Source organism: Tachyglossus aculeatus, chromosome 6, assembly GCF_015852505.1.
Source record: "Tachyglossus aculeatus isolate mTacAcu1 chromosome 6, mTacAcu1.pri, whole genome shotgun sequence".
In the NCBI taxonomy this organism is placed as follows: Eukaryota; Metazoa; Chordata; class Mammalia; order Monotremata; family Tachyglossidae; genus Tachyglossus; species Tachyglossus aculeatus.
The window spans coordinates 33,349,664-33,371,734 of record NC_052071.1 but is presented as its reverse complement, the minus strand read 5'-3'; positions in this window follow the sequence as shown (position 1 = coordinate 33,371,734).

Below are 22,071 nucleotides of genomic sequence, written 5' to 3'. Positions count from 1 at the left end.
CTAAGACAAAAGCACTTCGTTCCTAGTGGCTCTTACCATGCAAACATGGTCAAGTTGCTTATCGTCAGGATTATATTTTTTGTTTAAAAAGAGGCATAAATTTTTGCCGTGTGTTTACTTACAACTCTGGAAGAGTTGGTGCTAAGCACCTGTCTGGAAGAAGGGTCAGTTTGTTGATGTTCAGCCAGTGGAGCCTCAAAAAATTATGGATATGATGAATGCCTCTTTTTAGCCCAGGGGACTCTAACCATGGGGTCCCAGACCCATGATTCAGGGAAGAGAGTTTGGATCAACCTCAGTACCCAGTCCTTTAACCCCGTGGCCACAGAACCAGTGGGAGTTGGGGTTGAGATTACAGCAGGAAGCCCAGGGTGAACCCACATCGGGGAGAACCTGCTATAGAAGCAGTATGGCAAAGTGGATAAAGCACAGGCCTGGGAGTCAGAAGGTGATGGACTTTAATCCCTGCTCTGTCACTTATCTGCTGTGTGACCTTGGGCAAGTCACTTCATTTCTCCTTCATTGCTCCTAGAGAAGCAGTGTGGCTCAGTAGAAAGAGCACAGGCTTTGGAGTCAGAGGTCATGGGTTCAAGTTCCGGCTCTGCCAATTATCAGCTGTGTAACTTTGGGCAAATCACTCAACTTCTCTGTGCCTCAGTTACCTCATCTGTAAAATGGGGATTAAAACTGTGAGCCCCCATGGGACAACCTGATGACCTTGTAACCTCCCCAGTGCTTAGAACAGTGCTTTGCACATAGTAAGTGCTTAATAAATGTCATCAGTATTATTCTCCTTGCCTCAGTTACCTCATCTGTAAAGTGGGGATTGAGACTGTGAGCCTCACATGGGACTGGGACTGGGTTCAACTCTATTCCTTGTATCCACTCCAGCCCTTTGTTCAGTGCCTGGCACATAAGTGCTTAAAAATGCCATTATTATTACATTCCCCAGAGCTATGCAATGCAGCAGTGGGGACAGAGGTAGAATGGGAAGGGCTGGGAATACCAGCAACTCTCTCCCCTACTCTCTGATCTGTCACAATCAATCAATGGTACTTGCTGAGCACTTACTGTGAGCAGAGCACTGTACTAAGCACCTGGGAGAGTACAACAGAGTTGATAGCCACATTCCCTTCCCACAGTGAGCTTACAGTCTAGAGGAGCTCCCTGCAGCTCTGGGTGTCCTGGTGAGGAGAAGGGAAGGCCAGAATCCCTTACAGGACCCTCCCCAAATAAGAGTTTGGAGACCAATAGCTGAGGAATCCCCGCAGCCCACTTGGGGGCTCTAGTGGCATGAGAGATGACTTCTTAGAAGCCCACAGGGTCTGTTACAAGTCATGGAGTTGTGGGAGGCTGGCATGCTGTTCAACAATTGCTTGCTTGTTTTTGCCTCCAGTTTCAGTCAAACTGAGAAGAAAGCTGTATAGCAAGAACATCCAAAGTGACACTCAATTTAAAATGTGTGGCCACAAGAAAGATTTTTTCTTCATAGAGAGAAATCTTACACATCCTCTTTTCAGATTTGGTTGTCCTTTCCATTGTCATGTGAAATTGATGTTTGCCAAACGATTCAACAAAGCTTAAAGCTCAAGTAATCATTCGAACAGGCATACGTTTTCACTGATAGAAACACTGATTCAAATTTTAAATCGATATGAGGGTGCTGGGGCCCTCTGTGGTCTTTGTATTGAAGGATTTACATACCAAAATATCAAATTCAATCTTTTGAAATTAACAGTATTTTTTCTGGATGACTCTGGTTTGGCTGAACAATATTTGACATCTGTAGGAGTTACACAGCAATCTGAATGGACAAATTTGGAACAAAGAAATCAATTTAAACTATTCTCAAACTCAAACACACATTATATAAACATTGTCTGGTTTTGCCTTGTAGTTGCAAGATTATCAAAGCTGTGCTCCATTTCTCAAGGTTGGTAGGAAAACCCCCCAGAACAGTTCAATAGAAAGGCTACGGTGTGTAGTTTGTTACAAAGGAAAAAAACATGCAGACATTTGACATTATATTTCCACAATTCCAGTTATTTCAAATGGGTAAATTTACATAATTTAGCCCTGGTTGTCACTCTGACAATTCGATTCCTGGGGAGCTATTCAAAATATTGTTTTCCTTGTAAGTGCCTGATTGAAAGCCCAACTGAATACACTCTCATCTTCAGATGAACCAGTTCAGAATCTTAGCAAGAGTATGCAAACTAATTGTGTTTAGCAACTGTTTTCTCCTAGTCTAAGCCTCACTTTTGTTGGAACAAGACTTCCATTTTAATTCCATTATATATATCTGCAAGGGGATCTTTGTACACATAATTCTGATGTGCTCTATGAGTATCTCTAAAACCCAAAGAGGTCACTATTATGTTGATCCCTCTGAGCCCAAGTCTGAAGGAGGAGAGAAACAAAAGTGCATTGATATGTATTTCAATCACCATATTAAAACCAAAGTCCTACTTGCTGAAGTTGACTGGGAAAAATCTGGCCTGATTTTCCATGGATAGGATGATTTAGGTTAAGATGATCTTTGGTTCAACTTCTCAGACTCTGAAGCACCATGGCTCAGGGGAAAGAAGCATGGGCCTGGGAGTCAGAGGACCTGGGTTCTAATCCCAACTCCCTCACTTCCCTACCATGTGACCTTGGGCAAATCACTTAACTTCTCTGGGCTTCAATTTCCCCATCTGCAAAACAGGATTTCAATACCTGTTCTCTTTCCCCTTTAGGCTGTAAGCCTCAGGGGGATCAGAGACTGTGTCTAATCTTATGATCTTGTGTCTACTCCAGTGTTTGGCACATAGAAAGCACTTAATACTAAAATTATTATTAATGAGCAACACTAGCCTTGCTATGACCCGTGCTGGCTACTCTTAGATTTGCACATCACCTGGGATGGCTCATCACAAGACTGCTGGCTTCTACCTGGAGTGAGATTCCTTCAACTCCCACAGAACCCCACTCAACCTCTTAGCTCTTCTGGTTCAAGGGTGCCTACAGGAGTTTTACTTCTGGGTCTGAGCAGCCCTATTTAGGAACACACACCTCACCCTGATAGGGGAGGAGGACCTTAATAGGCATCCTAAACATTGCTTGCCTCACCCAAGCCAGTTTTACCAAGTACCATAACTGAGATGGCAAGAATAGTGTCTTTTTATGGCTCTTGTTAGGCAACTACTATTTATCAGGCACCATGCTAAGCACCGGGGTAAATATAAAGATAATCAGCTTGGCCACAGTCCCTGTCCCACAGAGGGCTCACAGTCTTAATCCCTATTTTATAGAGGAGGTAACTGAGGTAAAGAGAAGTTGAGTGACTTGCCCAACAAGGTCACATAGCAAACAAGTGGTGGAGCAGGGATTAGAACCCAGCTCCACTGACTTCCAGGCCCATGCTTTATCCAATGGGCTTTGCTGCTTCTCCTATTATTTGCTATGTCCATTCAAACCCTTAGGACAATGTGGAGCCAACATGAGGCACCTAATATATCCTCTACATGATGCTGATGATGGGGGTGGTGAGCCTCAACCTGACAGTAAGCAGAAATTTATCAAACTCAAAGAAAATAAAAATCATGTCACAGAGATGATGATTAAAATAACAGAGATTGACATCAATGGAGTCTATGGCACAGAATTATGCGAAATAATTATGCAAAATAAGACTTGCCGGTGAAAGGCAGATCACAGAAATTGTTAGATATTGTTGTAATGCAGTTTGTGGGTAAGAGTGTGTAATTTCAAAATATTCAAACAGAGGAGTCTATTAAAAGAGTGGTAGGGAAAGAAAGGAAAAACTACATCTCCCAATAGACAATGGGGCTTATTACCTCCAATCCCAGAAGTCACTGGGGCTTTTAGGAAGTGTTTCCTACCCTGCGAGGGATGGAATTTATGCCTGGGTGGAGCCCAGGTCTTGTGCCTGTTTTTTTGTCTCTGACCTGATGGCCTGGAATCCTGCTCCCAGCCTGTCCTGAGAGCATGTGGCAACTTTCTCTTTTCATTTAATAATGTCAATGCACTTTACTCAGTACTTGAGAAAGAACAGGAGATGCATCACGCCCTACCCACAAAGAACTTTCATTGTCATGAGAGAAACAGACAGGAGGACCTGGATTCTAATCCTGGATATGCCATTTGCCTTTTGTGTGACCTTGGGCCACTCACTTGACTGCTCTGTGCCTCAGTTTCCTCAACTGCAAAATGGGGATTCAATACTTGTTTTCCCTCCTACTTAGATTGCGTGCTCCAAATGGAACAGGGACTGTGTCCAGTCCAATTAGCTTTTATCTACCCCAGTGTTTAGATCAGTCCTTACCCACTCAATAAGTGCTTAGCAAATACCATGAAACGTACTTGTAGGAGAATAGGTAAGAAGGATAAGGGTTTGTGACTAGACAGTACTATTTCTGGAGAAGATGATGGAGATCAGTAACCAGGCTGTACCTGACAAAGTCTGCACATAGTCAAGGATCACCACCGGGGACAGGGAGCTGAACAATGTCACTGAATTCTTTAAATCGGGTAGTGCATTGTCCAATGATACCAGTCCGGTGCGAACCAAAAAATAGAAAACAAGAAAGCAGGAGTACTTGGGGGGAGAGTGCCTGTCATACCTTGGTTTTACCAATCACACACACACTCACAAATAAATTTTCTCACCATCAATAGAAGGATCTATACATAATGACTTTATTGTACTATATAATATATAGAAGCATCATGTAATAATAATATTAATGTTGATATTTATTAAGCACTTACTATGTGTGCCGAGCACTGTTCTAAGAGCTGGGGTAGATACGTGGTAATCAGGTTGTCCCATGTGGGGCTCACAGTCTCAATCCCCATTTTACAGGTGAGATAACTGAGGCACCAAGAAGTTAAGTGTCTTGCCCAAAGTCACACAGCTGACAAGTGGCGGAGGCAGGATTAGAAGCCATGACCTCTGACTCTTAAGCCCAGGCTCTTTCCACTAAGCCACGGGTGAATCACAGCAGGGAAAAATCCCTAGCTATTTTTCTGGGTTCCCTAGGATTTCTGAGCCTCTGAAATTTTCCTAATGTCAGGGCATCATGCCTGAGTGTGTATTCTGCACGTGCATCACTGCGTGACCAATGGAGCCACAGACCTTATTCCTTCACAGCACCTGCTCCGTCTCTTCCACCCACTGATGCCAGAGCCAGCCCTCAGACTTCCGCACAGCCCAGAGCAGTTGGGGGTGGAATTTCCTGACCACCCCTGCTCTAGACTATAACAGGAATTCATACATCTGCACTCACTGTCCAAGAATTGGTAAAGAATTTTGTCACTCCCTCAGCACTTTGCACCCCAGTCCCTACCAAGCCAGACTACTTCTATCTGGAAGCACACAGAATCCCGTGGCCAAATCTCCTCTGGCAGTTCCTCACACCTAAGGCTCAGGCCCAGTGTTCTCTCTGCTCCACCCTTGGCAGCAGAGCCATTCTTAGGCCTCTTCTCTGGCTGGTTTGCTCTTGACAAAATGTTCTCCCTCTTTGGACATAATAATAATAATAATAATGAGAAAGAGGGCTGTGGACAGAGAACCCTTGGAGGTGGGATGGCAGAGCAGAAGTCGCACTGGGGAAGAATCAGACAGTCAGTATGGAAGGTGCTGAAGACAGCTAGCGCCTATGACACATGTCAACATAATCATCATCGGTATTTTTTAAAGGCTTACTGTGTGCAGAATACTTTACTATGGGCTTAGGAGAATACAATAAACAGAGTTGGTAGATACATCCTCTGCTCACAGTGAGATTATAGTCTAAAAAGGGAGACTGATATTAATATAAATCATATGAACATAGACCTTCTCAGCAGCCAATGTGTATAGTGCTACCCTGCAGACAGCTGAGGTTCCACATTTTGGGAAGGATATAACAGAACTAGAGAACAGCCACTAAAACGTCCCAGGTAAGGGTGACATTTGGAATAAGGATGGATTTCAAAGACTCACATTCTGGTTTGAAAGAAGAGATGGTTAAGCCCACAAAATTATAAGTTGAATATGACCTCACATCCCAAATCCTCAGGAAAAGGGCATGACAGTTTGACAATGGCAGGTTCAAAGTGAATAAAAGCAAAGTGGTAAACATATGGAGTCACCACCACCACAGAAGTTGTGTAACAAGGAAGTGTCAATAGGATGAAGAGTGTGTTTGGGATTGCGAGAATATCCCCTAATAATGTAGCTTGTTATCAAATATCAGACTTATCCTTACATACTTTTTGATGCCACTGTTGGAGATGGAATACTGGGAGGGATGGACTACCAATTCATTCATTCATTCAATCGTATTTATTGAGCTCTTACTGTGTGCAGAGCACTGTACTAAGCGCTTGGGAAGTATAAGTTGGCAACATATAGAGATGGTCCCTACCCAACAGCGGGCTCACAGTCTAGAAGGGGGAGACAGACAACAAAACAAAACATATTAACAAAATAAAATAAATCGAATAGTAAATTTATACAAGTAAAATAGAGTAATAAACATGTACAAACATATATACAGGTGCTGTGGGGAGGGGAAGGAGGTAGGATGGGGGGATGGGGAGGGGGAGGAGGGGGAAAGGGAAGAGAGGGAGGAGGGAGAGAGGAAGGAGGTGGAAGGAGGGGGCTCAGTCTGGGAAGACCAATGTGATGCAATGTACTGTAATGCCCACCAAAAATTTAGAACACGAGGCAATTCCACTCTGTTCCTACCAGGATACTTATCCAGTGGGCCTGCCTACCTTCTGGCCTGTTGGAATGGGGAGAAAATGTGAGAATGCGAGAGAGGCAGAGATGCAGAGAGATAAAGATGGTGTATGAGAGGGATCAAGAGAATATGAGTGAGCATTTCCTAAGGGGGCATGGAGAGAGGAGAGCTAGAGGCAGCTGGGAGGGAGAGAGAGAAAGAAGCAAAAGGGAAATTATCTTAAAATATCTGCTTCCCTGGTAGCACATTCATAAACACTTCTTTCCCAAATGCACTGGACTCATAGTGATTGAGTGCAACAATAATTCACTAGCTTAGTGGCTAAATCAATAACAAGGATTGAACTAGTTGAAGTTTTGGCCCATTGAGCATTTTTAGAGGGAACACTCAGCCAACTAATTTACCATTGAGTATGTTTCATTTGGAACTCGGGACATAATTCTGTTTGCCAAATGCAGGCCCAGGAGCACCGCCCATCATTCTGGAGCAACCTCTTGGAAGGCAGAAGCAGGATTATAGTCTCCAAGGGAGTTCAACCCACATTTTTTCCAGCAAATTAGGTCACAATGAAGAGGAAAGCCCTTGGTCAAGGATACCAAAAAGAAGAGAAAAATTTAATTTGATCTCCTTTTGGAATAGGTGGTTATAGTTCTAACCTTGGATCTACTCAGTGCCTTGGTGGTTAGTGAATAAACATGGTCTTGATTAAATAATTTGCATGTACTAGTCAGATATACGCAAAAATTATGTCAAAACATTAGTCTGGGAAACTGTTTTTGGTATGACAAAGTCTCATTAAAAGGGCCTCTCAGTGTTCATGCTTGTAAATCCTCGATAACAGTGGCTAGCACTCCCAATGATGCACATGAGAGCAACACAAGGGATTATCATAAATGCATAATGTGGTCAGATCTGACAGGCCCACATTGGGTTTCTCACGCACACACAATAAATGGTATTTATTGAGCACTTACTGTGGGCAGAGTACTGTACTAAGCACTTGGAAGAATACAATACAGTAGGTAGACACAATCCCTGTCCACAAGGAGCTTTCAGATCAGTACCTGTTGGGGAATGTCACCAGTGCTGCTATGTGTCCATTTATTGTCCAAACCGTTACCCTGCTCGTTCAAGCTCTCATCCTATCCCATCTGGACTACTGCATCAGCCTTTTCTCTGATCTCCCATCCTCGTGTCTCTCCCCACTTCAATCCATACTTCATGCTGCTGCCCGGATTATCTTTGTCCAGAAAGGCTCTGGGCATGTTACTCCCCTCCTCAAAAATCTCCAGTGGCTACCAATTAATCTGCGCATCAGGCAGAAACTCCTCACCCTGGGCTTCAAGGCTCTCCATCACCTCGCCCCCTCCTACCTCACCTCCCTTCTCTCCTTCTACAGCCCAGCCCACACCCTCCGCTCCTCTGCCGCTAATCTCCTCACTGTGCCTCATTCTCGCTTGTCCCACAGTCGGCCCTGGCCCACGTCATCCCCCTGGCCTGGAATGCCCTCCCTCTGCCCATCTGCCAAGCTAGCTCTCTCCCTCCCTTCAAGGCCCTACTGAGAGCTCACTTCCTCCAGGAGGCCTTCCCAGACTGAGCCCCCTCCTTCCTCTCCCCCGTTTCCCCCTCTCCATCCCCCGTCTTACCTCCTTCCCTTCCCCACAGCACCTGTATATATGTATATATGTTTGTACATATTTATTACTCTATTTATTTATTTATTTTACTTGTACATATGTATTCTATTTATTTTATTTTGTTAGTATGTTTGGTTTTGTTCTCTGTCTCCCCCTTCTAGACTGTGAGCCCACTGTTGGGTAGGGACTGTCTCTATATGTTGCCAACTTGTACTTCCCAAGCGCTTAGTACAGTGCTCTGCACACAGTAAGCACTCAATAAATATGATTGATTGATTGATATGGTACTCTCCTAAGTGCTTAGTACAGTGCTCTTCACACAGTAAGTGCTCAGTAAATACGATTGAATTGACCATGCCTCTCCTGAATAATGACCTGACTAATCTCTCATCTTCTCACCCTCTTTCTCCCCCGACTATGTCACCTATATATTGTTGTGGGCAGGGGATGTGTTTGCTTATTGTTGTATTGTACTCTCCCAAGTGCTTAGTACAATGCTCCGCACACAGTAAACACTCAATAAATACTGTTGAAGGAATGAGTCTGCAGAACTCAGGTCCACTGAGCACTTTGATACTCACCTCCACTCCCAGAGCACTTATATACATTTCTTTAAACTCTGTTGCCTACCTCTACTTGTAATTTATTTTAGTGTCTCTCTCCTCTGTTCGATTGTAAGGCCCTTGAGAATAGGGATTATGTATACTTTAGGGTTTTTTTTCCAGGTGCTCAATATGACTTTTGCACTAAGTGCTCAGTAAGTATTATTGAAAAATTGATGAGCTCAGGCTGAGGATCACAAAACGAGAAGCATTCACTAATCCCGGTGCTCAATTCACACTTTTAACTTTCTGCTGCCCGGAAGGAAAAAAATCCTGAAAAATTCAATAACTGGTCCCATCATGAGCCCCTGGAAGAAATGGAATTGGAACACAAGGATTCAGCTCTAAGAAGCTGATATTTCCTTTTTGTGTTACTCCAGGAAAATCCCAGGATACAGTGCCCGGATGTAGGCAGAAGTTAAGTGTTGGTGCTGGCACCTGTTGCTTGGCTGCTCTGTCCAGATTGCTAATCCACTTCATGAATAATGCACTTGGATCCAGGGATGCTCTGTGCTTTAGGCACTTCATTTTTTTAAAGGAAAAAAAAAACCCAGTCCCCACCTGTTTCCAATAATGAAGTCTCGGTTATGAAACACACGTTTCTACTCACCCTTCAAATTAGCCTTAGTGCTGAACCAGCCTCCATTGACCCACACACATAATACCGCCCCCAGGGTATTACACCATGGGTATAATCAGTTAGGGCTGGTCCATAGTGGTGGTCTGGCTGGTGTCCACTCACGATGCAACAGACCTTTAGTGTTTTCTGAGCCTTTGCTGAATGGTGTTATCTACTCCCCAAACAGGCCAAGCCATCTTGCCACTACAGAGTGCCACCACAGAGTCTACTCCACCCACTTTGACAGGGTCACTCCCATTTGTTTTTAAAATACTGGATGGCACGAGCCACAGAGCTTTCTGCAAGCTTCGGCAGGAGGCCTTCTAGTGACCATCTGTGGCCGAGGGTGAGGGAACTTAAATGACAGATGTCCTAAGATTGAAGTATCCGCAAAAATCGGGAAGGCCCAACTCCAGGAAGACTCCTGGATGACAGCATCTCTTCATCCCTATGGTCAAAGTAGAGGGAGGAGGGTGGGTTGAAGGAGGGCCTTCCTGCCCCTAAGAGTCTAACAGGACGTAGCAGCAAGCCAGGATGTTGTACTCTCCCAAGTACTCAGTACAGTGCTCTGCACAAGGTAAACACTCAATAAATACGAATGACTTGGCCTGGGAGCCAAGAGATCAGATTCACCTTTTGGCTTGCCTTACTGGCAGGCTGGGGTTCTCGCCCTCATGGGGGAAGAGCCCCCTTCCATCGTGCCTAGGCCCGGGGCGCATTTAGCGGTCTGTGGTGGCCACCTCTGGGTTCATCTCTGACCCACCCTTTTACCCCACCCACGGAAGCCCACTTGCTGGAAACCTGTCTGTGCCAGGGATGTGATTCTTGGCTACCCCAGCCATCTAGAACATCAAACAGGTCATTCTGGGTCAGACCAATTGTCCAAGGTTCCCAAAAGATGCTTGTAGACAGAGGGTAATACTTGCCAGAAAAAAAAAATCCCTTTAATGAGATTTTAAATAGTTCAATTGAAATGGGGATAAACAAACCCATAGACATCTTGTAGGTTACCCAAGACTAATGCTTAAAACAAGCCTTTTTCCTTGGGCCCTTAGCTGACATTTGTATTCCATGGACATATCCCATTCACGCTACCAGAGCTCCAAGGTATTCAGTGAGAAGCAGTAAGGCCTAATGGGAAAAACCCAAGTCTGGGAGTCATAAGACCTGTGTTCTAATCCCAGCTCTGCCACTTGCCTGCTGTGTGACCTTGAGCAAGTCCCTTGATTTACCTGTTATGGCGTAGTCAATAGAGCCCAGGCCTGGGAGTCAGAAGGTCATGGATTATAATTCTGACAGCCAGAGGTCTGCTGTGTGACCTTAGGCAAGTCATTTCACTTCTCTGTGCCTCAATTTCCTCTTCTGTAAAATGTAGACAGTGAGCCCCCCGTGGGACAGGGATTGTGTCTAACCTGATTTGCTTGTATCCACCCCAGCCCTTAGAACAGTGCATGGCACATAATAAGCATTTAACAAAAACCATTATTATTTTCCTTACCTGTAAAATGGAGATTCAACACCTGTTTTCTCTCTTTAGACTGTGAGTGAGCCCCATATGGGACATGGATTGTGTCTGACCTGCTTATCTTGTATCTCCCCAGGGCTTAGTAAAGTGCTTGGAACAGAATAAGTGCTTAAAAAAAAATCACAATTACTATTTTCATCTGGCATCTCAGGAGCTTCCTCTCCAAACCTTCTCAACAATCCCTTTCTCCAGGAAGTGGAGCGTGGCCAGACATGTCAGACGACATGATCCTGGGATTTCCCTCCATCAAAGCCCTGGGAGGCAGGTTAATGGCTGGGGCTTCCTTCACCCCAATTCTGTCCTCCATCCTGAAGCCAAGCCCTGCCACGCTCACAAGCAAAGAGAGCAGTCCAACACTCACTTCCCAGCCTCTGGGATGCTGCAGCCATGGTGGTCTCAAATAGCCTCTTCTGAGAATTACTGGATTACCCCTTTGAATGTAAACACTTCCTAACTTATTGATATTAAACTTTTCTCTCTCTCTCTTTCCAGCTAAGTCTGTCTTCCACCAAAACTCCTTTTTGTATTCTGAGCCCCCAGTTGGGGTAGGGACCCTGCTGGAATCACTGTCATATCTTTCCCCCAGCACTGCATGACTCCAAGAATTTTAAGTGCTTAATGTAAATACTGACAGGAAACACTCATCTAAGCTGTGGGCATGACTGGAACATGGAGTCCTGCCATTCTACACTTCCACATCTCCCCCATGGAGGGACAGGTGGACAGAAGAAAGGGGAAGGGGATTTTCAGGTGGCAGGCAGAAGGAGGCTGCCCCCACAGAGCCGGAAGCTCTGGAAGAAGAGTGTATTTTCTTAATGGAATATAAATTCCAACTGGGTGCCTATTTCAAGCTCATGTCGGTAGCTGGAAAGCAACTGCCCACCCAGCCAGTAAAATGAGCTGTTATTTTCTCCCCAGGAGGAATTTCCTCTACTAATCCACATGTTCCCCTACCCTGTCATCCCACCAGCCATTCTCAACACTTACAGGGAGAGCACTTACTTATTCGGTTGATACATTTTTTTTTCTTACTTTTGCTGTTACCAATAGACTGTGAGCCCATTGTTAGGTAGGGATTGTCTCTATTGCCAAATTGTACTTTCCAAGTGCTTAGCCCAGTGCTCTGCACACACAGTAAGCACTCAATAAATACAATTGAATGAATGAAGAGCACCTCTGTGTTTCTTTTGCAACCTTGGGTCTGCCATCTTCTGCCTTGGATTGTAAATGCCTCAAGGGCAGCGATGACTTCTGCTCATTGTATGCTCCCAAGTGTCAAGTTATATACAGTTAATTCATTTTCAAAATGCACCTTACTAAAATGCACCTTTACCTCTTGTAGTTATTTAGGAAAAAAACATCTGCAGCCATCGCTCAGCTGCGTGGAGCAGCAACAGAGATGGTTGGGATTGTGGAACTGACCCTGTGTCTGTCTCCAGATTCTGAAAAGCAGAGTATCAATCATAGTTATTCATTCATTCATTCATTCAATCGTATTTATTGAGCGCTTACTGTGTGCAGAGCACTGTACTAATCACTTGGGAGCATACAACACAATGCCATGCTGCAAACAGACACAGGAATGTGGATTTGAAGGTTGACATACCTAAAGGCTCAAAAGCACTGGTGAAAAAGTACATTGTCTAGAAGCATTCCTTATTATACTGTTCTCAATGGAAAACAACCAATAAAAATCCCATTCAGCATAAATAGCTCCATCTCCATCCCAAGCATTTCAAGTCTGAATGATTCATGGTCGCATATGTTCTGGAATATTTGACAGATACTTGCAACCTTTTTGGTTGTGGAGGAGGACTGCAGATGCTTTAGAACTTGAATATGACACTCCTGTGGAGGCCAGAGTGAGGTAAGATAGTGCTAATTAATTTATGAACACACTTTTACTATTCACTTTGTGTCTCTGGTTACCATAGAATAAACCCAGATGCTTGCTGCTGTCCACCAAATCTCCCAACACCAACACAAGGAGACACCCTGAAGCTTGAAGGTGGAAGGGTCAAAACTAAAGGAAACACTTTCACACAGCGGGTGGTAAGCATATGGAATCTGTTTCCACAGGAAGTTGTTCAGGCAGGAAATATCAATAGCTTCAAGAAGGATTTCAAATGATAAATTCCTGCCTGAGAAATTCTTAATGGGTTAGTTGGGAAGGTTATAGTCTTCAACTCCTTATGGGCAGGGAACATGACTACCAACTCTGTTATATTGTACTCTCCCCGGGGTTTAGTAAAATGCTCTGCACAGAGTAAGTGCTTAATAAATACCATCAATTGATTAAGCATGGGTGTCAAAGAGGAAAACTTACATTGTTCTCACAGATATCTTCTGGTACCACAGATGGGAGAAAGAATATGGGGCTGATGGATATTTAGTCTTTTCTTGGGCATCATACATTAGCTGACGTTCTTGTTGCTGTTATTCAACTGGTTCACAAACTTTCTGCCTTTCTGTGCTGGGAACATCTCTTCCACTCCCCTCTCTCCTTTCTACTGCCCACAAATAAGGTGGAGCAAAGCCATGAGGGTATGACTCTAGTTCACCTCCTGAACTCCTACACTCTTCTGCATTTATGTCTGCCACATCTCTTGACCAATCCTTTTGTGAACATTAGTGGAGTCAGCTCACCAAATGAATGCCTGGGTCCTCTCCTAGCAAGGCCAGCTTCAGACAGTGAGTGAGGTAATTGCCTCATGGCATGCCAATGGAGGGGGTGGTGGCTTGCACAGCAATGGAGTGGCCTAACCACTCTGAGGATTTTCTAGGATTCTATACTATTTGACTGCTGTGTGTAGTGTACTGTTCCAAGCACTTGGGAAAGTACAATACAGTTAACAGACATGAGGACATGGTAGGGGTTGATGATGAGAGATGAGAAAAAGGACTTGTATAGCACTGCAACATTTAGATATGCTAACTGTAAGATTAACACTAATATGTTGGCTTTATCATTTGTTTCGGCTTTAATACTGAAATAGGTAGTTTAACATGTTACATTCACCCAAGCACTTAATACAGTGCTCGCCACAAAGTAAGCACTCAAATAATCACCTGACTGGTACAAGCAAAATTCTACAGAAACCTACATGGGGCAGTAATAATAATGATGGTATTTCTTAAGCACTTATTCTGTGTCAGGCACTGTTCGAAGCACTGGGGTGGAACAAGCTAATCAAGTTGGACACAGTGCCTGTCCCACATGGAACTCACAGTCTTATTCCCATTTTACAGATGGGATAACTGAGGTACAGAGAAGTTAAGCAACAAGGTCATACAGCAGACAAGTGGCGGAGCCATGTTTAGAAACCAGGTCCATCTGACTCCCAGGCCCATGTTCTATCCACTAGGCCATGTTGCTCGCTGCATGTCTTGCAGCACATGCATGTGTCACACGCATCATGATGACCCCCTCCCCCAGAAGAGGTGGGGCAGCATATTTTTTTCCTTACTCAGGAGAGTCAAATATCTGAAGCCAGTTGTAGCTATTTTAGGGGAGTAACATCTTCTAGCAAACAATATCAAAGCAGACAGTACCCTGAACTCAGAAACAACAGTCTCTAAAAGACCTGAGTTACTGAATATCCAATAGTAGAACTTTCTCTAGTCTCACTAATTATTGTGAGAGGTTCTTTGGGATTAAAAGTACTATTTAAAAATCAAGGTATTATGATTCATGAAGCATGCCACCATACTGTGAAAAATCAACATGCCTTGGGGCACCAAAGCACAAGAGAACTCTCTCACCCCTCTACAATTGCCAAGGATTAGTAATTCTTGCAGAATTTAATTGGGAATGTAGTCATACCCTGTCCATATTCAGTGGCTTCTTTCAGAACGTATACTCCAGTTGTTGCTTCAGTTTTCCCCCCAAGGAAGTCCATTTTTAAGCTATGACATGGTCTAATGTCTTGTGAAATTTCAAGATTTCCAACCATAGTGGTTTGGAGTTATGAAAATAACTTATGATCTCAAACCATCATTGAACTTCATAAGCAATTCAGATCTTTCCAAAATTCTTCCTTTTATTTTCTAAAGTATACCTTGGCTGTGAGTTTTAGTATAGGGTAAATTTTTATGGCATGGTTATAAATTCCTGAAAAATTACATTTATAATGGAAATACTGAGTGATGAAAATCCACCAAATAAGTGCTATAATATCTGAACTACTCTACATAAGGTTATAGGGTTATATTGTATACTAAATGTGCTGGGAAGCACATTTGAGACAATTTTTTCCTATATCATTTGAAAAAACAGCCTAACCCTCGAATCATAGATTTGGCCAGATTTCAAAGCATCCAAAACAGTGTTTACTTAGGGGGTAATGCATTAAGTGTTTTTTCTGAGACACAAATATCCACACACTACTCCTCTTCACATGGTAACATGCTCACCTGACCCAGAAAACCAGACTCTGGTTGGATCTCACTTATTTCCCAGGTAAAATTCAATGTCGCCCACAACTCTGTCCAGGGCACGCTATAGGTAAGTGCTGATCTAACACAGCAGAGGGGGATAATGAACCCAGATCTACAAGCATCACTAGCCTCTTCTCCAAGCTTGCCCAGGTAACCACATCATCAGCATAACCACCTAATAAACAGGTGTTATTTGTTTTTTTTTTTTTAAATCACAGCCCAATCCCAGTCCCATGACCCCAAATGCTGCAGGTATTGGGGGGGGCGGATAAAGAGAAGGAGCAAAGAGAAGGGAGAAGCAGTATGGCCTACTGGAAAAAGCACAGGTCTGAGAGTCAGAGTAATTGGGTTCTAATCCTGGCTTGGCCAATTGCTTGTGTTGTGACCTTGGGCAAGTCATGTAATTCTCTCTGCCATTGTTTCTTCATCTATAAAAAGGGATTCAGTACCTGTCTTCCCTCCTATTTAGACTGTATCCAACCTGATACTAGCATTTAGAACAGTGCTTGACAAGCAGTAAGCACTTAACCGATACCACTATTATTATTTAGGGAAGTACTGGGATTCCAGACTGGTTAGCTGCAAAGGTGAGAGGGAGCACAGAAGTCTGGGCATCACTGCTCAGTTGGTAGACTCAATACAGTCTGAAGGCTGTCACTTGGATGCACGCTCATTCCAGAAATGCCCTTTCTCCATAACCTCAGCCAAATGGCAGCTGTTGTGTGGTGAATTGAGACAAAGTAGTAATGCCAAATCACTTGTGCATTAGTCAGCTATTATAAATCGATGGAATTTATTAGGCGCTTACTACATGCAGAGCTTGGGAGAGTATAATAGGGTTGGTAGGAACAGCACGGGCTCACAAGGAGCGAGTGAGTCATTATGGCACACTATGATTCTGCAAAACCTTTATTTTTTTAATTTTAGGTATTTGTTAAGCGCTTTCTATGTGCCAGGCAGAAACAAGCTTCTTGGGTTGGTCACAGTCCATATCTCACATGGGCCTCACAGTCTTAAATTCCCAATTTTACAGATGAGCTAACAGGCATAGAGAAGGGAAATGATTTGGCCAAACTCACACAGCAGACAAGTGGTGGAGCCAAGGTTAGGACCTAGGTCCTTCTGACTCTCAGAACTGTGCTCTATCCACTAGGTAATGATGCTTTTCAATTAGTTGTTTCAGTCAGAGCCAATGGGTCCTTCCAGCTCAATGTCCTTTTGTGCAAATCACTAGTTACCACTACTACTAGAATTTCCAACTGAAGCTAAGTTAAAAGCTGCCATTTCTGTAGGCCTCATCCATGTGGCTGGCCTGCCATAGACCAGCACCTCAAACACCCAGTGGAACTAGGAATCTATGCAAAAGACCATCCTTTTGTTTTTGAAGATGGCATTACTAATTGTAAGTTTTCTAGTGACCGTGGGATAGGCTGAAAACACTGATTAAGTCTCCCTTACGTATCAGGCATTCATGTACCTTTGCTGCGCTGTTGTATTAGCCATTTATTAGGTCTGGTGCTCTTCTCTTCCTCTTGTTAATCAGTCAATGGGATTTAAGAGTTTTCTGTATGTAGAACACTGTACTAAGCATGCAGGGAAGCAGCATGACCTAGAGGTTAGAGCACAAGCCTGGGAGTCAGAAGAACCTGGCTTCTAATCCCACTTGCCACTTGCCCAAGGTCACACAGCAAGCAGCTGGCAGAGCTTGGATTATAACAAAGGCCTTCTGATTCCCAAGCCCATGCTCTTTCCACTAGGCCATGCTGCTACTCACGCAGTTGTCACTCAGTAGTCCACTATAGGTGGACCACTAGGAAAATTATGACATTACAAAAAGGGGCATTAGAGTTGGACGTTCAGGGTGGGAGAAGTTAAAAGGGAAATAGATTCAAAAGGTGTGTTTAGGAGGCTTGGAGGAGCAAGAATTGAGATATCCAGAAAATTAATGGAGGACTTTGGGAAAGAGTAATTGGCTTGAGAGTCAGAGGCTCTGAGTTCAAATCCCAACTCTGCTGTGTGACCTTGGGCAAGTCATTTAACTTTTGTGCCTCCATTTCCGGTATCTGTTCTCCTTCCTACTTAGACTGTGAGCCCCATGTGGGACAAGGATTGTGTCTGACCTGATTATCCTTTATCTACCCCAGTGATTAGTAGAGTACTTGGCATGTAGTAAGCCCTTAAATACTATAATTTCTATTATCACCATCATTATTATTATTACTATCAGCTTACTGGACATGCATCCAGAAAATTGGCTCTTAAATCACAAGGGTCATGCTCAAATATTTACTCTTTTGGAAAGGTAAGGTGTTCACCAGTTCGCATGTGAAACTCCTTCTGAGAGGCTGATTCATATTATGAACGACATCTATTATAGTACTACAGCATTAGGCTTCTCAAACCAGTCTTCTGGTTAAATACTCCAAAATTACAGGATAGCTTTTTTTCCTTCCTCCAAATGCAACTTGTTAATTCACTTTGTGATTTCCAAATCAAGAAGTCAGAAATGATGGCAGCTTCAAATTACCATGAAGAATCCCATCCACTTCCACAAGTAGCCAAAGGGTTTAATTTTCAAGAACTTGTCCGGGCACATGTTTATCTACTAAGAATTAAAGTACAAACAAAAACTAAAAATGGTTACACCCCACTGTGTAGGATGCTTTTTAAAGTGTATATTCACAATAATGATGTAACCATAATTCACAATCTTATTTTCCCTTCAGGTTTAGAAGTCAAATCAAAGTTAAAAGTATGGGTAATATTATGAGTCTGTCAGTGAAAATCCAGGAACTGCATTCCAAACCCTGCTAATCCAGCCAAAAGTGGTTTTCATGGCTGCTGACCTATGAATATTTTGCAACCTCAAGGTCAATTTTGATTCCTAAGGGAAAATGCACATGCTAATTAGGCATGCTAACTGTCCTCTACAAAATTCTCTCTTCTCTTCCTCTCAAACCCATCATATAGATAAGCTTGTGCAACTCTGCTCTATACAGAGGAATAACTTTCATTTACACAAAGGGCGGGAGATTTAGTCAGTCGATCTGAATTTCCTATTCCTGTATTTGGAGTTGTGTAGGAAAGGAGGGAGATGCTTGTGTGAATGTGCTGGGAATGAGGGGAGTTGGTTGGGGGTGGGGATGGGGGTGAGGGCGGGGGAGGGGCAGAGGAGAAGAGAAGGGGAAGAGAGGGAAGAGACCAGGGCTAAAATTTTAAAACTGCATCAGAGTTTGTTCAGGTTAGATACAATTTTCTGCTTGACAGAGCCAGTGTTAGATTTCATTCATTCCTGGTTCCAAATGGCTCCATTACAGAGAAATGAAGAATGACGTAACATACAGGTAAATATACATGAATGTTTTCTAAATATTTAGGCACATATTTTAAATATACATTTACTTACTACAATACCCTAAAACAACATAGGCCTTAAATTTCCATATAGCAGCCAAATCTAAACACCCCACCACTCAGAATTTACCTGCGTCATCTGGATGTATCTCACACTCTGCCGTATTGACCAGATAGATTCACTGGCTGGAAAACTCTGGCAACTGACATTTTTCCCCTACAGCCCTTAATTAAGTGCCCACTGAAGATCCAGATCCACCAGATATTCACATGAGTGAATGAGGCATTAATTAACACCCATTAAATGCCCACCTGAAACTATATGCACACTCTCATCCCACACCGGTTTGCCCATAAAACAAGTTGGAAATTTTTGTCCCCACACATACAGAGATGCAAAGTATATCTGAATTAAATGCCCTTGTATTTCTCCCCCAAAGTTCAGTATGGAGTTTTATTCCAGTACTTAAAAAATACATATCATTTTTATGTATGAGAGAAGCAGCGTGGCTCAGTAGAAAGAGCATGGGCATGAGAGTCAGAGGTCACGGGTTCTAATCCCAACTCCGCCACTTGTCAGCTTTGTGACTTTGGTTGAGTCACTTAACTTCTCTGTCCCTCAGTTATCTCATCTGTAAAATGGGGATTAAGACTGTGAGCCCCACGTGGGACAACCTCATCACCTTGTATCCCCCTAGGGCTTAGTACAGTGCTTCACACATAGTGAGCGCTTAACAAGTATCATCATTACTTTATTATTACAGCCATATGAGCCCCCAGAGTTACACCTGACTCAAATAGCACTGCACATCCCAGTTCTCATCTCCCTCCCCGCCCAACACACACCAATTTTATTAGTTAAAATACCAGGCAAGTAAGTAGCAAGGGCAGGGAAATACTATATCTCTGCACTGCTGAAATGAACAGGTCTACATATAAACACAATGCTACTATCAGGCAGAAACTCCTCACCCTCAGCTTCAAGGCTCTCCATCACCTCGCCCCCTCCCACCTCACCTCCCTTCTCTCCTTCTACAGCCCAGCCTGCACCCTCCGCTCCTCTGCCACCGCTCACCTCCTCACTGGTCCTCGTTCTCGCCCGTCCCACCGTCGACCGACCCCCGGCCCATGTCCTCCCTCTGGCCTGGAATGCCCTCCCTCCGCACATTCGCCAAGCTAGCTCTCTTCCTCCCTTCAAGGCCCTACTGAGAGCTCACCTCCTCCAGGAGGCCTTCCCAGATTGAGCCCCCTCCTTCCTCTCCCCCTCCATCACCCCACCTTGCCTCCTTCCCCTCCCCACAGCACCTGTATATATGTATGTATGTTTGTATGTATTTATTGCTCTATTTCATTTGTACATATTTATTCTATTTATTTTATTTTGTTAATATGTTTTGTTTTGTTCTCTGTCTCCCCCTTCTAGACTGTGAGCCCACTGTTGGATAGGGACTGTCTCTATATGTTGCCAACTTGTACTTCCCAAGGGCTTAGTACAGTGCTCTGCACACAGTAAGCGCTCAATAAATACAATTGAATGAATGAATGAATACTGCCACAGTGCTTTGTGTGAAAATGTTATTTTTCTTGCTAAAAAAATTGAAGGATTGGAAAAGGCAATACCACAGTGATGATAACAATAACAACAGTCATAATAATGGAATTTGTTAAGAGCTTACAATGTCCCAAGCACTCAAGTGCTGGGGTAAAGACAAGGAAATCAGGTCCTATATGGGGCTCATAGTCAAGATAGGAGGGAGAATAGATATTGAATCCCCGTTTTGCAAACGTGGGAACTGAGATACAGAGAAGTGAAGTGACTTGCCCAGGGTAATACAGCAGGAAAGTGGCAGAGCCAGAATTAGAACTCAAGTCCTCTGACTCCCAGGTCTGTGCTCTTTCCACTAGACCATGCTACTTGTCTAATGCAAAGGATAATGCAAAAATAGCTTCTTAGAACTCCTACTGGGACAGTGCTCTTCTGCCATTACTGCTTCTCTGTCCCCTCAGACCTGGTTCAGGGCTCGGTGGAGAGCAAAAGCTCAATTCTGTTGCATGACTGTTCACAAGACAAGTTCAAGTGTTGGGGTGCAAGCAAACAACTCTGCCTGTGCATTCCACTACAGGACTTTGTTTTACCAATAACATGTTCTAGCCATATTCTCCAACAATTAAAAAAATAAAAGGGGTGACAAGCTATTATAAATTCTAACTTTAATGAAATATAAAATATTACAATTTGCAACATATAAAAGTTGTTTAAAAAGGCATTCCATCCAAAACTTGAGAACAGTGAACAAAACTATAATAAGTGGACTTTAGAAAACTGTACTTCTATCTTAAGCCTTGAGACCAAATCTGTCCATCTTACCCTGGCTTGCATTTGATAATCAGACATGCAGAAAGTAAATCCCTGCATGTTTTGCTCAGTAACATAAATGATAATCTTTCCTAAGTGAAGAAAGGTGATTTTTCTCTAGACTGCCAAAATTCTGGCTTAAATATTGTAAGAAAATCTGAAATTCATGTAAGACCTTGGAAGAAAAAAAAATCACAAGTGATTTGCCTAGTAGGTACCTAATATCTGTTGCAAAAGGAATGACTCTAATTTGACTCTGATTTCAAATTTCCTTGACAACACAAAGTTTGGTTTTAACTGGAAACATGATGGCAGATCCTGCCTAATACTGGAATTTTGTCTGGATGAAGCATCAGCAGTAAATGCAAATTTTCAAAGTGTATTTACATTACTAAACTCTCCAAATCTTGAACTATTTGGAAATTGCTTCTTCCTCAACATACTGGTTCATTCAGAATCCTCTACTGGAAATGTACATAAAAATCTTTCAAATAGCACATGGAAGGCAAAAGATGTTACAAGGCAACCTAGGTGAAAAGTCCAAACTCTAAATAAAGCTTAACAGCTTACCATTTATCCTTTCCATTTTTCAAAGTCCCACTTGGGAAGCACCTAAAGTGTTCTTTCCTTTTATGTATGAAACAAAATATAGTGTACCATGAACATGAAGTCCACTAAAATTGCATCAGTTCCCCAATTTTATAGAGGTGCTGCTCAGGGTAACATAACATTTTGCTAATTTTCAAACCCCAGTATAGAACTTTACTCTATAGGCAACAGTAAAACAATTTTTTTTTCCATAAAAATTCA